This window comes from Balearica regulorum, chromosome 2 (genome assembly GCF_011004875.1).
Source record: "Balearica regulorum gibbericeps isolate bBalReg1 chromosome 2, bBalReg1.pri, whole genome shotgun sequence".
Lineage (NCBI taxonomy): Eukaryota > Metazoa > Chordata > Aves > Gruiformes > Gruidae > Balearica > Balearica regulorum.
In genome coordinates, this window is record NC_046185.1 from 150,041,695 (window position 1) to 150,059,922 (window position 18,228).

At 39.5% G+C, this 18,228-nt stretch overlaps 1 long non-coding RNA gene across 1 annotated transcript; it reads right to left on the reverse strand.

Annotated features, from left to right (window-relative positions):
• Window positions 1-14,064: 14,064 nt before the first annotated feature.
• LOC142600600 (uncharacterized) lies at window positions 14,065-17,976 on the reverse strand. The gene is made up of 2 exons (XR_012834176.1): window positions 17,773-17,976; window positions 14,065-15,800 (listed from the first exon to the last, which is right to left on the reverse strand). It is a non-coding gene; the product is annotated as an uncharacterized LOC142600600 (long non-coding RNA).
• Window positions 17,977-18,228: the final 252 nt, after the last annotated feature.

Genomic DNA, 18,228 nt, shown 5'->3' on the forward strand with positions numbered 1-18,228 from the left:
GCTTGGTGGACAGACCCGTGGTAGATACAGAAACACCCAAACTGGCTCCATGCTGAGCTAAGCCAACTCCAGCAGGGCTTTTTAACTTCATGCTCTGCAAACATGGCAGTACTGCTGCAAGGGCCACACAATGCAAGATGCATTGGGAATCATGGTGCAGACATGCTCAGCTGGTTAGATCAGCAGGCCTTATTAGTTCCTGCCCCATGCTAGCCCTCCTGCTTTCAGAATTACTCTCTCCAGGGTCACTTGAGTGTCTTTCCAGTGTGGTCCTCATATCTGCGGTTCTCGGAGGGTTTATTGACTCAGATGCAGTAGACCCAAGCTGACTCTGTTAGTGTGCATGGTGTGTACACCGAGCGATTCCAAAGTCCCTGAAAGCACAGTGGACATTCGGGTACCTCTGCCAAGTGCTAGCCAAATATAGCAGAACCAGCACTGAACCAGAGCCAATAAACCTTGGACTTCAGCTGACCTTTGCTGAAGACACTAGTGTGCATCTGAACTGCATTCATTGGGGTTTTTTTAGAAACTATTTTATTCTGGTGTGGTTTTTTTTTTAATTATCACACGTTCCCATTGCTCCAGACAATAAACTGCTGATTAGAAGGAAAAGTTAACTAACTTACTCAAGACAGTACTTCAAGTGTGCAAGAGGGCTGGGAATGAAAATTTTCCTGGCTGGTGCAGCTGGACTGGTAGAGGGAAAAATGTAATGATGCTCTTTGAGCTCCACCCAAACGATCACGTGAATGAGATCCCATCCAGAGTAAAATGTGCTTATATACCTCTCAGTGTCTCAACTGTCTGTCTGAGATTTGCTCCTTCTCAGTGGATGATGATCTCCAGGGCCAATACTGTCCTTCTGGGACACAGCCCATTTTTGACTGGGAGAGAAAAATGTGACTATATTCTAAACACACCTGTATAGAACAGCATCAAAGTAGCAGCAACAAAGCAACTTCTGCACTGTAATTTGTGTAGCTCTGCAACTGTCTATTCCCTTGTATAGGCCATGGATTGACAAGTGTCTTTGACTTTCCCTTGGGAATAGTACTTGCTTCGGTAGTGTTGACTGGAAAATAACTTTATTTTCTGTTGGACTGTTTCTTAGCTGGATCAATTCCTGATTCGGTTGTTTAAGCCTCATAAGCACTTTTGACAGTGCAATGGAAAGGGAGGTGAGGGATCTGAGGGGGCAGCTGGAAGCACAGAGGACATAGGGCCTGTTCAGATCAGCCACATCAGCTCTACTGCCAAATGCCAAGTCACATATTCTTGTAAGAAAATTTTTGTTGATTACAGTGATATAGTTACACAAGTGTGGCTGTACTGGGAGAATCCTGTGCGAATACTTAATGCTATAACTTTAATGTTGGTTGGGGTTTTTTTCTGGAACCAAAAGTTGCCTTTTTGGTATTTCCTACACCAAATTAGAAGTAGCTGCCCAAGAAGCTACATAGCTGTGCTGGTTTGCTTTCCTGTGCTTTAGATGCAGCCCACAGAGCCTTATTTAAGAACCGGAATAATTAACCATATTGATATTTCAGTTATCATCATGGGGTGTCTGAGTATCGCACAGATGAATGAGACCGTTCCCACTTCACAGAGACAATTTATCAGGCTCTCTGTGCTCTTGTGGGCACCTCCGTGTGCCCTTTTTTCCAATTAATATTTTTAAGGTTTTTATCACAGCTGTAACAACTGGAGATGCTCCCTCCTGCCTTGCCACGGGAGCAGGGGTGTTTGGGGTAGGGCTGCATACCTGAGCCTGGTCCAGGGACCCCATCGCACCCCCCTGCCAGTTGCTAGGCAGCTGATGAGCTCTGTGCAGCAGAGCCAGCAGACGCCAGCCAGGCATTGCTAGGCAGCCTGAGCTGCTGGAGAGCATAAAATAATAAGATTCAAAATTGCTGCTTCGAGAACGCACAAGATGATAAGAGCGGCACAAAAATAAATAGTTCTACGGTATTTTGGCATGACCTTTCTCCTCTAATGTATTTTCACTTGCTGGATTTGCTTTCTGTCTCAACCTCATTTTTCGTAAAACTCTCTCTTCATCCCTCCTGCGTGCTTATCTTTGCTCCTCAGCAGTGCTCTGGTGTCAGCAGTCCTTCCTTTTCTCTCACCTCCACTACCCTTTTCTCAATCCTTCATCTTGGTTGTTCCCTTCCCATGTTCCCCTGTTCCTTTGGTCTCTTTCATTTTGGTCTTCATTCTTTCATATTTCTCAGCTCAACATCTGGCCACCAGGTTGCCTTTTGACCTTGCCCTTCCATTTTCACTGCACCAAAGAATTCCTCCCGTATCTTCTGTTCGCAGCTCCCGATCTAGGTCCCTTCTGCTGCCATCACTTCCAGCTGCCCATCACAAGGTAGACTTATCTTCTTAACCCCTCAAGATCCTGGCAAGGCATCCACTGCCCTAAGAGCATGGGAAAAGTCGAGGATCCGGACCCTGGTGATGCAGCTGTACATGTGCAGAACCTCAAGAAAGTACATTTCTTTCTTCATAGACCTAAACCAAGTAACATGGGTATTGTGTGACAAATGACAAGATGGCTTGCTTCCTACACCAGTAACAAATGAGGCTAAACTATTTTGTTATAAAAACATTTTTGAGGAAGGGCTGGCTTTAAAGCAACCACTTAAAGCAGGAGGTGGATTTCTGGCAGTAATCCTTTTTATTAGCAAATGGGTTTTGGCCTTCTTTTATTTAATGGCTTTGCGGGGGCAGGGGGGGTTAGTTTAAATATGAAAAGAATCAATCCTGTTGCAAGGGGTAGGCACTGAGTGAAAGTCAGCTTTCTGAACAGACCCATGCAGGTTTGGCCCACTCATTAGAGGGCAGGTTGGAATTTTCTGATGAAATGGCTGTTGGAGAATGCCGATCCTTTAAAATGGAAGACTTTCTTTGATATGTATATAGGAAATAAAACTTTCCCTGGGAAAGGTTTCTCGCCCTGCATAGAGCTTCTGGTCAAAAGCAGAAAGAGAGACACCTTGCCGAGGAGAAAGTAGTATCTGGATAATTAGCAGTGAAAGGGAATGTAGCAGATCCAAAGGCAAGTCTCCTCTGTCCCTGACTTGAAAGCAGGCACTGAAAGGTGGGTGCCCCATGTCAGCAGTGTCCTACTTGCTTAGCTCTTTGGAGTGAGCATTCCTAGCAGCAAAAAACACCACTCAAGGTCTTGAGAAATGCTTTGAAGTCTGAAAACACCACTAGCATCATTTCTGTTCTGTTTTGCACTGCTTGATAAAGGCTATGAGAATAACACAAACAAAAATGTTCCAGAATGAGTGCATGTACCCGTATAGCCACCCTGGGCTTAGTGGGACTTATTGACTCAGACATTATTTGTAGGTCATCAGGAATATAGCTGCTTCCTTGAGGTATAGAGCCTAAGACGGCTTTGCAAATTCATGCAACATTGCAAATGATGTCTTGAGACCACTGGCTAGTGCTGAACCCAGAGTTAATAAGCTCTGCTGGACTATATTTACTATATACGGAACTGCAGTGTCTCTGTTTGATGTTCCTTGGAGCATGTCTAATGTCCAGGTTTTTCTGTTCTCCATCAGTTCCCAGTCTCCCATGATCTCAGTTAATGGAGAGCTGACTGTAATAATACCATCATTGAGTTTACATGCACCTCAAGATGATTGATTAGTCCACGCTCATGGCTATACCTAACTGCAATCTCTAGCCTAATTTATTTCATATCTTCAGTACTAAGTTTCTGCACATTAATTGGATGGGTAAAAATCAGAAAGCAGTAAACATCTACATTTCAGTTCTCGGTGTTTCAGAGCTAACATTTGATCTATCTGTATGGCTTTTGAATTTTTTTATCAGTTGAAATTATTTATATCCATTTTTATGCTAAATAAAAATAAATCAGACTCATCAAAATGTTCTTAGCATAATGCAAATCATTAAAAGAATATATTATTGTGAAGATAATTTAATTGCACAATTGCAATTTTTCACTGTATTTGAGGAAATGTGAGCAGGGATAGGAATTGCTTTTATACGCTTTGTATTTAAAAGAATGGTGTTTTTCTAAGCCCCACAGTTTTTTTGATGCAGATTAAAAGCATTCATATTCTGTACTGATTAATTGGTATGCCTCTTTTGCATTTAAATATATACTTCATTGAATTGCAGCTTCTCATCATAAAGCAGAAAAGAAAAAATAATTAAATGATAACATCATGCTACTACAGAAAGAGTGCTATTTTCCCAATAAAAATAAATATTTGACAGCAATTCTGCGGTGATAATATTTCTCAGTACAATATTTGGATGACAAAATAAGGCACAGCATAATAGTGATTTGGGTTTTTTTCAGCAAGTAAAACCACATCACAGTTTTTGGGTCTGTTCCAGCTCCCAGTGAAACAGTAAAGCTTCAACTGGAAGCAATATTGAGTCAATGGGGTTCAGCAGTATCTGAAAAGGAGTGAGTATCTTGAGTAGGCACTGAAGGCAAAAGGAATGGGATTGGATGCACAGAGCCCTCAGATGCAGTTGTTGACTAGAAAATAATTTCCACACTAAGATAACATTGACATCCTCCTTGGTATTGTCCCAGTCAGAGCCCAAACACAGACTGTGCAGATAATGAGGGTAAAAAGTCATTACACATAGACTGAGGCTATTCTCTGTTGGGAACATTTAAAAATAAATCAGGCCATTTAATGCAATCCAACAGAATTTAAAGGGTAAGCATTAGCTATTCAGAATGAACAGGGGGTTTCTTTCCTGTTACGTTTCATTACATAGCAAGAACAATCTCTTGTGCCTATGAGATTGATTACATGTCTGAAACTTAGTTTAGATATTAATCAATCTCAGCAACCATTTATTGTTTCCTGCAGCATAATGCAGTAAAAATTGTCCTTTAATTACCACTAATGAAAGTTACCTGCAGTGAAAGTGAATATATGCTACTGGAAAATGACTTGGTTCGGAGGGCAGCAAATGCAAATATGAACTATTCTTATGATGCACAGGCACAATTAGAAGTGACTATGTAAATTACCAATGGCAGCTTCCTGCTATGCTCAACTATTTGATGTCAACATTAGCTGTGAATGTTTCAATTTATTTGGTCATAACCATAATAATCCCACAGTATTTTTCTGGCCAGTGTGTTTCCTAAAGGGTTGGGGACTTTTAAACACTGTAATGTAATAAATAAGTTTCTAAGATTTTTTAAAAATAATTCTGAGTGTGAAGTGGGTTAATTGTGCTTGCCATCACTTCTCTTTAAATGCCTGACGCTTTGCTCTGTATCTGACATGTTTGTACTTCTAAAATTTTTTTCGGTGTATCAGGTGGAGCCTATCTAGGTTTTTACATCAATTGGAAGATGTCTCATAACTAGCTATCTTTGCTTATATGCTAAGGAAAAAAAAAGATTTATTTAATACTGTTCTGCCTGCAAAAGAGATCAAGATGCTGTTTTACATGGCAGATATAGTATAGACACCTCACTCTACTGTACGTGAAAACTGTAGTTAAGTTTCCCTTGTAATGCTTTGCTTTCAGTTGCTTATACCTTCGTCAGTCTTAATTTAGCCCTAGTAGCACATATTTCTATTTCAGACTTTTTCTTCCCCTTCATGGAATTTGTGAGAAGGAAACAAGGAGACATACATTCTATTGAATCCTTTACAAATATTTCAGCCAAGAGGTTAAAGCCCCAGCAGCTCCATATTTTGAATATGACTTTCAAATTTGGCAGAAGGCCATATTCAGGGACATAGCTCCTGTTCTTCCTGCGAAATCCTGACAACATTTGGTTAATTCCTAAGTTTCAAAAGCAATATATTTGCATCCTCTCAGTAGAGTTTTTAAGAGTTAAGATACATCCACTGAGGAATTGGGCTATGCTGATGATGTTTCACTGTGCACTGCGAGGGCCAAGGGATTTTTTGAATACACAATATCACTGTGATGGATAATGGTACAGAGGCATTGTATCTGCTGGCACCTGGAATATAATAGTAGGATGAATTCTGGGACAAGAGATAGTGGAGAGGTTTGCAAGAGCCAGAAAGAGGAGGAGAAGACAAGGTCAGGAGGAACTATGATGAGATGCAGACTGTGTGTGGTGTAACAGGATGGGTTTATCAGGGCAGAGACCAAGCGGGCTGAGGAAAGCACTAAAAAACTAGAGACACTTCCCACACAGGACATAGACTTGGACTCAAGAACTTATTTTCTCTCATTTTCTCACAATAGCTACAAAATTCACAGAAAACTGTGGACTACAGTCTTCAATCATTGCCAGTTATTCCTGCTATGTAAAGGTCATTTGAGGTAGATCTGAGAAGCCAAATCCTGATGTTGGTACTTATGTTAACTTCTCAATCAACTCTTAGCAGGTTAAAACAATACATTGACCAGTTAATTATCTAGTGAGTGCCATCATCCTATGGTCTCACAGACAACGTGATACTTGGCTGGGTGTCATCATACAGGCTAATACAGAGGGAAAGCCTTTTTATCCTAGAAATTTGTTGAAACAGACTCTTTTGAAAACTCCTTTGGTTTCCAGTGGAAGAAAAAAATGTTTTGTCAAAAAGAGTTGGGCTGAATATCTTTGCTCAAATGGCTGATATACATAATTTTAAATTATTTTTATTGTGTGGCCTGAAAGGTTCCTTATCTCATTACAGATAAAAGAAGTCAGTATTCAAATGCTTCCTTGTTCTGCATTAGGAAAAGAGTGGCAAATCTGTCATATGGTACCTCATTCAAAGGCATTATGTCTTCATAACTGAAAAATCCTCATTTCAGTTAACTCGTAGTGTTATTTACGATAGCCTCATGCTATAATAGTCTATGAGAACAATAAAATTGCTATAAAGTGATTTTCCATTAGAGTTCTGCGGTGGATATAAACCACATCAACCTGTAAGACAAGCCTGTAGCTTAAGTTATTCTGTTGTTGCAGTTCAACTGAAAGCCAGGTGGTGTTGGTTGAAGTAGCAGTGAGCTACCTGCCAGCGTGGTCACCACTAGCCAGGACACACTAACGTTCAGTGGGTAGCTACTAACCATTCCCTTGGCACATGGCAGACACTCGCATTTTCTGGATCAAAGTATCACTTATTTTACCCCCTAGTCAATATTAGCAAGAGTTAGCAAATGACTATGAGAATATTGTAGGTATCAGTAGAGGATATTAATAGAAAGGCCTAGCAGGTCGCCCAGTCCATCTCTTGAATATGGCAAAACTGTCCTCTGTACTTCATAGCCCAGCTTTTTATGCTCTCTAATTTTAAATGTCCCCACTGAAAACGGCCTGAAGCTTCCAATACGTCAGCTGTCAGACTGTTCCACAGCCCACTATGGTACCGCACAACTTGTGCAATGCTAAGGGTGACATTGCCGTATGACTTTTCACAGATTTGCATACAAATGTACTTTTCAAAGGTTTAGTGAAGCCACAGGGGAATATATTTATTTATAAGTGCCTAGGAATAAGAGTCACAGGAACAATCTAACAATTCATGTTTAATCCATTGCTGGGGCTTATTCACAAAACAGATCGTATAAATTATGCTGTCCAATGCATAACCATTTTTGTGTGAAAGTTTTTAATCAAATAAAAAGAGGTATTTTGTCTCAAAGTAGCTCACAAGCTACAAAAGATAAAATAAGCAAAAAGGCTCATTCATTGTGAAAGAAGGGTTCTCCTATGCAGGGTAATACTAAAACAATTACATCGTTTTCAAATTCATGCCTTAACATATCTCAGAAATCTCACAATAGCAGGCTGGTTTTGTGTGTTTGCTCTCCCCAAAGCAGATCTCTTGTATCATTTATCTTCTGAATTTGTGAAGGAAAACTTCAAAATAATGAAAGAACAAGTTTTGCCCTCAGTTGGCATGTATTTATTTATTAAAGTGATACACCAATTGTTTTACATAATAGTGGCTAAAAGTGCAAACTGTATTTGATATAACTCACATTTCTTAACCTTCTCTGTTGGTTAGTAGGAAGAGATTTAATCACAAGAGGGTTTGTTTTCATATAAATCAGTAGTCTGAAAGCTAAATTCAGGACACAAAGGCAATATGTAAGTCTCTGATTCTAGCTGGAGGGTTGGTATGAATGGTATTTCTTCCTTCTCGCTATTCCTGACATTTAGAAATCTGTTTTGATATTTGATTATATTACTCAATAATTAATCCAGGATAATATCCTCCTACCAATTAAAATTATTGGGTCTGCTCAACCATTTCTCAACATCATAACTGTAGAATGAAAAGGAAAGAAATCTGTTTACTATAAAACATATTGCCATGTCTATTATTCAAGGAGGGCCACCTTACATGAATACAATTATGTCACAGCGGGATGCAAGAATTGATCCTATCTACCTACCTAATCTAGATGTTTAGAACACACCTGACTTCTGTCTGGGTGTGAACAAATGAGTCTGTCTACCTCATAAATACAAAAGCACCAATAAAACAAAATGTGTGCTCCAGCAGGACAGAAATGCCTATTACTGTATTGTCAAAGTGCTTCAGCTCAGCTGTGGGAGCCTGGTGCTTCGCTACGTGACTGTGTAACTAACACAAATGACACCACCAACTGTGCCATGACCATGGAGGTTTGCTAAAACATCTGCATCCGTGCAAAGAGGATTGTGCTGGCAGTTTTGTAGCCAAGGCCTGGTCATTCTTACACAGCCCCATCAAGACAAATCTGTAGCGAGGACTTGGTCAGCACCTTTAAAGTGTTTAACTGAACTTGGTTTACTCTGGCTGAAATAAGTAGAGGAGCATTTAGGAGAGCAGTTCCAGAGGCAGATCAGAGAGCAGCAATCAACAGCTGTGGATGTGCAGGAGATGGTAACCTCTTCAGCCAGCTCAGAAGTGGCTGCCATGTGAATGCAGCCTGCGTTCATGGAAAGAGGTTTAAAAATGTATTTACTTTATTAAAATGTAGTTTAACTCTGCCAATTAAAAGGAGGTAACACTTGAAAATTAGTAATTTGTGTCTATTTTGGTTTTAATTCCCAGCCTTTCACTAAAGGGGGAATTCGCTACAGAGTGAGTTGACGCCCTTGTTCCAGCACCACTCTGCTCTTTTGAATAGTGCCTGATCTGTGAGCTAATCTGATAAAGGAAGACATTTTGTGCACACATGGTAAGCATTTTAAAGAACTTCAGTGTGTTAACAAACTGCTCTGAATATGGTGGGCCCCATCAGGAAGCACATAATTTGAGGCACATGAGAAGGAGATGCAGAGTGGAGAAAATAAAGATGGTGTATTGGGAATGACTGAGCAGGCACCACAGAGCTGCTTTCTAGGGTGGGCATGAGCCTTCATTTACTTTTAATAGAACTGTTTGAAATGTGTTTTCTCAAGTCATTCCCAATCCCTTTTCTATAACTCTTTTCACTAATGTAAAATATCCAGATCCATTGATTTGGGGACTTATCTTGCTTCTTTTTACCCCCACATTCCCCATCTCAAGACATGTAAGACAACTTCATAGTTTCAATATCTGAGATCAAAAATGTAACCGTTTCATCATTTTTGTGCATACTTATTCTGTTATTGATTCCCTATACCAGTTATGCCACAGAGATTCTTTAATGAAATGTACCACAATGATGTTTTAGTGATGCAGATGACAGCATCCAGCAAACATGAAACCCATTCCCAATGATTTAGAAAATATCTGAGAGTCCTACTGTGAATGCAAATCTGAGTCAAGAAACAGGGGCAATGACAGGTGGCAGAAGAAAAACAGAAGGCCAGAGTTCCTGACAGCCACGGGCTCCACCCTGTAAATGTACACAGGACTTAATTTTACTATTGAGAAATCAGTGGGATGCTCAGGATGTTGAGCTTCAACATGTGCATAATCACAGACTGAGTCAGCGCAGCTGCTATTTAGTCTTCAAAAGACATGTATTTGGCCTGTGGTTACAGTGGTTTAGTCTCTGTATTGTGAATCTCTCTTGTTCCTTCCTCTGCCTCCCCCTCACAACCCCCTTCCCCCCCCCGCCCCGCAGTTTTAGATTTGTTTATGCAGAAGAAAGAGGGAGCGGTGGTGGGAGTGGGGTCAGAAGGCTTGTGGAGCCAGGAGAGCACCCACTGCCACGTGGGCCACAGCACAACCCCCCCTAATCCAGGGAGGACGGGGCTCTCCAGTCTCTTCCTTCAATCTGTTTAAAACGAATATACTGCTTTTACCAACAGCTCATAATGTATTCATCAATTTTATATATATCATCACTACTTTATACATTACGTACGTACAACTATATGTGTATATAGTTAGTTAATGCATTGTTTCCTCTATTATAAAACAGAAATATGTTTGTGTATTTTCTCCAAAGATTTAAATATTTTTTAAAACTTTTAGAAAAAGGAAGTCAGTAAATAGTGTCCACAGTACATTTAACATGACATAGAAATTTAGACTTTGGGATAGACAACTCTACTAATCAAAACCTTTAGTTTTTAAGACCTTTTTTTTTTTTTTAGTACTACCATGCAAAAGAATGAGAAAGCACACTGAAAGCTAAGTGAAAAATGAAGAACAACCGCCTCCTGCAAACATTAGAAACAGGATTGAGCTGCTTATAATGCAGGAATTGCTAAGGTAGCTGACAGACATTTATCCCAAGGGTTCATAGAAGTCAAAGGTAATCTGTAAAGAAATTTGTACCTCCCTTTTTAAAAAAAAAATCTTTAGAAATTCAGAGCCCCTTCCACCTGCAGGATTTCGAACAGGCAGTGAAACAGTAAAATACCAGGAGAGTGAACAGAGCAACAAAAAGAAATCCTTAATCAGTGTTTAAACCCCATTTTTTTTTATTTACATTAAAAAGTAAATCAAGGGAGATCTAGTTATCTGCAGGTTCTATATTTAGATCTTCTTAAATCAGCATGTACAGATTAATCACATCCAAGAGTTTTAAATGAGCCAGCAAAGAGCATTATGGACTGTTAATATTAATTCTCAGTTTTCAAACAATGGAGAAGTTCCAGAGCACTGAAAGAAAGCAAAGGTTGTGCCAATACTGAAAAAAGATATATAGATATTGTAGTCCTATCAACTTAATATTGACCCCAAGTATACGACAGAATGACTGATAGGAGATTCCACTAAGAAAGAATTAAAGAAGGATAATTTAATTAATGCAAATCAATAGGAATGTATAGAGAACTACACATATATTCAGGATAACTCAATATCCTTTTCTGTGAGAATACAAGTTTGACAGATAAACTTAACTGTGTTATAGAAATGTATTTATGCATCTGTAAAATATCTGCATAAATTTTTGATTAAGAAACTACAATAAAAATTTTAAAAATAAATTATTATTGTAATAGAAAATCAGCATGGTGCATATTAAATTTAAAAAATGCCTGGCAGACTTCACATGTGGTCATAAAGGGTAAACCAACCTTGACTCCTTGTTATTTAACTTATTTTGAATAACCTACAAGAAAACAATAAAATCACTGCTGATAGAATTTGCAGAGAGCACAGTGATTAGGAGAGTGACAAATAATTAAAAGATCAGGCTGACATGATAGAAAAATCTGATAAGCTAATTTCAAAAATAGCATAACTGAGTATAACCAAATACTGTTCCATCACTCCAAACAAAAGCTTTAAGAGTATACTCTGGTAACGTGGGTCCTCAGCTACACGTAGGGTATGAGGTTCCTGTGCTTTGAGGCCTTCATCCACCTCTACATCCAAAAGGCTCAATGAATTCTGGACGTACGTGTGAGAATATTGAGTTTGGACAAGGCAATACCTCAGCCCTCTATTGCCTCTGACGTTAATACAAGTATTACTGCAGCACTGTACCTAGCAGTAGTATCTATGATCCAAGAAAGACGTTAAAATATTGGAAAGACATAAGAATGAACTCACTGGAACTTCACAGTGAATTCAATTCTAAATAAAAGAAACCAAGGGGTTGCTTGATTTCTATTTATAAAGATTCGTAGGATTGTTGGAGAACCCTTCAGGAGGATAACAGTGAGCTCTCTAATCCAGCAAACAAAGCTACAGAGAGATTAAAAACTGATAATAAAAGTTAGGCAAACAAATAGAAGAATTAGGGCATATTTTTTTGTCCTGTTTCTTCTGTATGACAAATATGTAGTACTAACTTTTAATTTCAGGATGTTTTAAAGCAATCTATAGAACACTAAAGACTTGGGCTTTTTAATGGATACACCTTTGGTTAAAGACTTACAATGCCTCCCAAAACTGCCCTCTATCAGTGTGACACAGTGATGTGGCTGCCCAGCTCCTGACTTCATTTAGGGCTGCATTTCTATCTTTATCTGCAGCAGAGTGACTTGACCTTTAAACACCTCTGTTTAGGTGCATTTGAAGACTTCTGTGGATTCAATGATCATTTTTATTTCATACAGCTCAATTGTCTCTGTTTCTTGGGGTGGGTTTTGGTTTTTGGGGTTTTTTTAGAAACCAACAGTAATTTTCTTAGAAAACTATTCAGCAGGTTCTCTGATTAATTTTTTTTTTTTCTGTACTTTTTGGGGAACAAGAACTGACAGCTGTCTTTCCTCATTAACCTTTCTGGCACTTACAGAAACTTTGATATTAAGCTTCTCATGCTGAACATATGTTATAGTAACCAGAACATTTTGGTGCTAAGGAAAGTAGAAAAACACTTAAGAGACTTAATTTCCTAAGTTTTCATCCATCCCATTTATTCATCCAATAATTTTCTGCTGAAGAATTCTCAGCCTAATAATTGATTCTGGTTTAAATGGCAAAACCCGGGAGGTTCTGATCTTGAGATGCTGTACATTACTGTAGTTCACCCATTTCCCTCACCTCGGTGAAACGGACAGGCCTTATCACCCCAAAACTCTGAAGCAGAGATGACTCCTTTATTTCAGTCGAGCAGAAATCATCTAACAGTATAAACTGAAACAGTTCCTGAATGTCAAACTTCTTTCTTCCTTGGATAATGTCCAGTACCAGACCTGACTTGAATATGAGAGTATAAAAGCTGTGGTTTATAGCTGGAAAAAGTGTCTAGCTGGCACTGATTTCTAAAGAAGTCTGATTTTTTACTAGGACTCGTACAGCAAGAGAGCTGGGTACTTATGAGGATTGTAATGAAGTGGTGGACATCTGTGCTGAGACACCCAATTAAACTCAGTCTTAAATCCTTCTGAGAGCTTGTTTGTTGGAGGACTCACTCCAGTAAATCACCCCTAATCTGTTAGATTATGTTGTGGAAACCTATTGACCACAACCACAGTGGTATATTTTCTGCCCGAATAAATATCCAAAATGATAGACACAGGCCTGAAAATGCTTGAGTTCAGTTATCTTTGTCAGTTGTATTCCAGGTTTTGCACACTGGTAAATGTGTGTCATGAAAACATTCCCACAAAGTAATTTTTCATATTCGCTAGAAAGAATAATAACCTTCCTTTGCTAGAATTCTAAAAGAACATGCATAAACTAAGGGTGTTTTGTTTTTTTTCCTTCCAGATATTGAAAAAAAAAAATATCACAAGAGCTGTCTGGCTATAAATATGCCATTGCATAAGCACATTAATATGATACAGTCACAGTATTTTGTTTGCTATTCCCAAGAGGCAAATTACACAAGATAGACTCCTAAAACTTTAGCAGCAGTAGTTGTGAAGCTAAGAAGCACAAATGTCACAACAGAAATAATATACCAGACATAGACAGATTTTTCAGAGTCAAATTCTACTCATTTGCATTATGAAAATGTGCAACACCATAAATATCCCTCCAGATATTTGACCTCCAGATATTGTAATTTTTACTAAAGGCAAAAGAATAAGTAATTGTTCTGAGCTGTCTGCTGCTGCTGTTTATAATAAGACAGAGTTTGTCATTGCTGCAAGATGAAACTACATACTTTACAAAGCTCAGTTCATGGCTCTGTGAGGGAACAGGATTTTTTAAATCTTCTTTCTAGAATATGCGAAATCTGAACAATTCTGTTGTAACTATCTGCTGGCTCTACAAGAATAATACCTTCAGGCAATAAGGAAAACTGAACTTTATTAAAAATTTCATAAAAGAAATGAATAGTAAACTTGGAAAAAAAAGAGGGCTTAAAACACAATATGGCACTGCATTATACTCTAGACCTGTAAAGATATAAACCTGTAAAAGGTTTTGACTTCATAAGTACTGTGTAGTTCAATGCAAAGTGAAATGCTGCTACATGTCTTTGGAAGTATGATCATATTTTGTTCTTCAAAGAGCATTTTATGAAACAGATCTAAGTTTATACTTTTGTTACTGCATCCTCTTTTTGGAAATATGTGAGAAGTGGGAAGGCATGGGGGGAAACAAAAATGCAGCTCAAAATATTGATTACTGAAAGACCTGAGATACCTGAAATGAATAGGTCAAAAGAGATTTGAAATGGAATATATCACCTTTAACGCCTTTGACAACATGGAGCCTAATCCTTAGGCAAAGCAGCTGCCGTTAGTAATGGTTGAAAATAATTCCATTACTTAATCCCCAACTGTGAAATGAATCAGTATTTCTAGTCAAGTTATTAACCTCACGAGGAAACTTCCATCCCCAAAAGCATTCTTGCTTGTGTCAAACTATTCCCTTGCCCAAAGGGCTTTTCATGAAGAACAGGGATTGGCCTACATAGGTGGACAAACTTCAGCTGCTGTTTTTGCCATATTCATGGCAGGCAAATAGTTCTCTTTCTCCAGAGCTGTTGATTTGGACGCAAATATCCTTCATTATTTCATTAAAAAATTCTGATACATTAGCCTTTCTACTGTAAACAATGTAGAAAACTACTCCTTATGAAAAGCTCTACTCTTCTTAGACAACATCGCTCCATTCTTCATCAGCATGCAGATTTGACTTAGAAATTCTAATGCTTAGTTCTTCATAATTATGACTATTAGGTTTTAAATAATTAATTCTCCCTCCTTGCTGGATTACATACTTCAAAAAGTAAGCTTTGCTAAAATTACATTCTCTTGGATCTGGTAGCTTACAGAACTTGCTCATAATGCATACAAGACAATGGTCTACTTCCTTAAGAACCATTTTAAAATATTTCTGTAAAATATACTGCTATGATTCAGACCCTTGAGGGAGCAATAGGCATAATTGGTTCCAGTTTCTGCTTTTACTTGCATAATTTAACTGACTCTTTTGTCCCTCAAGTAAAATGAAGGTGCTCTTCAAGCTGGACTGGGGTGTACATTGGCACTGGAAGCAACTGCTAGAAAACTAAGGCAGACCTGGGATACAAATGAGAACACCATGAAGGGACAGTGGCAGCTTACACACAGCACAAAGTGAGGATTGTAAGGTAGCTCAACCCATCAGACTTTGATAGATTAATCTGTGCCATCACACCACTGGACTTGATAACCATCCCTAATCCTAAGCACAGGTCCAAGGTTACACTCAGGATCACACTTGTCTGCCTTTTGTCCAGGCACTCCCTAAGTGTACTCACACCTTCAGGAACTACAACAACGTGCTTCCATACAAGATTTTACGTGTCCCAACATTGCCAGGAATGCCTCATATTAGCAATTCACAAGATCTCCATAAGTAGTTTGTGAAACACCAAGTGAAGAGAGGTATGAGGACAGCAAAGCACTCAGATATGTTAAGTGCCACACATTGTGCTCACTGCCAAATGACACCGGTAGCAGAGTACCATGGCCTCTCCTCTCGCATCTCAACTGATGGGCATCACCAGTCTTTCTGTCACAGTTCACGATGTTGACACTGGATCAAAAAAAAAAAAAAAAGAATAAGAGCTGGTCATACTTATGATTGCTTTGGAGACTGCTTTTGCGGAGCAATAGAAACATAGCCCAGTTCAACACATAGATTATAATTGGATTTTACAAGCATGTGGTCATTCCCAATAGGTACTCAGCAGACAACAGAGAAATGTCATATAATTTTGTTCCCTAAAGAATGGACTCTAGATCCTCAGCTTGAGATAAAGCTGCAGATCCATTCCTGGATGTCTGCAATAGATGAGGGTCTCCTTCATTACCTCTACTCCATATTTCATTATTGTTAACCCTACATGGAAGTCACTGCAATGAGAATGCAAAATGTATACATAGGGACAGCTAATAGCACTGCTAATTAGTACTATATATAAGCATTTGAATTAACTAGTCATTTGTGATGTGTTCTCACAGGCTCACCAGTGCTCAAAATTTGCCTCTTATTTACTATTTCATCCTTGTGTCAGGACATGACGGTACTGATTATTTTGGGTTACTTCAAGTGCCTCATTCTGGATCTGCAGATCTCACACTCTCACACATCTTCAGTGCAAAGAGGGCAGCTTCTGTTTCTGTGCACAGCCATTAAATAAGTTGTCATTTGCATCTCTCTTAAAGCCTACTTCCAGTGAAAGTCTGAGAACGTTCATTATAAAAATGCAGACTGCATTTCTCTTAAATCAATTAAAATGGCAAACATCATTATAGATTTTCTCAGGTAAACAGAATTTACACATCAGCTAGCCTCATAAGAGGCCCTTAATTTTGTTATTACTTTTTTGCAATTAACTCCTTGCATGCTCAAAGAATCTGTATATACACAGAGACCTACTTATCTTCAAACAAACACTTCCCTTTGATCTGAGCTTCTGTCATTCCTATCTTCATGGATAAAAAAGATGATAGATCTCAGTACGAATCGCACAAGAGCTTTAGAAATCTAGCACTTGAAATAAAAAATTCAGAGAAATTAATCTGTAACATTCACGCAAGTGGAGCAGTGGTGTTCATAACACGGGTTCATCATTTGCCCAGCACAGGGAATCCCATTTGAACACTTCTGGAAACGTCAGATTCTCTCCAGCAAAGCTCTCTCCTGGCCAGCTGGGTGCTGACCTTGTGGAATGTACTAGCTCAGCAGAGCAGGGGCTGAGCTGCTCTAATTCCCTCTCTCTGGGGGGGGTTTCTTTCCCTCCAGAGGGCCTATACTGTGAGCACACAACTGCCTTCAGAGGAATTTAAAATATATATTGTGTACCAGATAAGTGAACTGACTCGAATGCCAAGATTTTGTACTCGTTTCTATTCAAAGGGGCTATTAATTCATCCTAGTGCTCACTGGGTAAATTATTCCAATTGCTACAAAAGCAGTTGGTTTAGCATACTTTTGTTTGACTTCGCAGAGTGCTGGATGCACAGCGCTTTTCAATAAGGCCATTCATTTATTTAGCTACTGAGCTAGCTGGTGGTACTGTACTGGTATTCACTGTCATCTCCAAATACCGTGGAAATAGTTACTCCCCTGGTTCTAGGCTTTTAAAATCTCATGCCTAAAATTTTAATGTAACTAGAAGTCATTAAAGCTATTACAGAAATATGTGGCTACAGTGGTAATTTGAGTGAATTATATGGAACTAGGTGTGGGTAGGAGGATGGCTGTGAGGAGGGGAGGAAGCAGCCAAGCAGACTGCTATGGAGGTGGGGGAATCTCCTGAGGATAACCAAGGTCCATAAAATGGGTGGAATATGGCATGTTTTGAAATGTTCATTATAATGTTGCCAGACTCTTTTCAGTGGTGCCCAGCGACAGGACAAAGGGCAATGGGCACAAACTGGAACACAGGAAGTTCCATCTGAACATGATGAAAGACTTCTTCACTGTGAGGGTGACTGAGCACTGAAACAGGCTGCCCAGAGAGGTTGTGGAGTCTCTTTCTCTGGAGATATTCAACACCCACCTGGACGCCATCCTGTGCAACCTGCTCTAGGTGATCTTGCTCTAGCAGGGGGGTTGGACTAGATGATCTTCAGAGGTCCCTTCCAACCCCTACCGTTCTGTGATTCTGTGATTCTGTGTAATTGTAGATATACAAGCAGGGAACTGAAAGGGTAGGAAGAGGAGGGAAGCAGAGAAAAAGAAATGAGGAAAAAAAATTTGAAAAAAAGAACTGTTTCCTCAGTCCACATGGGAGACACTCCCCAGAATGAGCACTTCAACGACTTCTCGGTCCCTAGGACTGAACTCGGCATCACCCGGAGCAATTTTGGGATGTCCGAGGGGATAGGCTGGCACAAGGGCTTCTCCTCAGCCTCAGTCTGGCCGCCGGGGCCGGCCGGCCGCCTCCGCGCAGCCCTCGGCCTTCGCTGCGAGGGACAGCCGGAAGGGCAGCGGCCTGCAACGGCGGCGGCTTGTG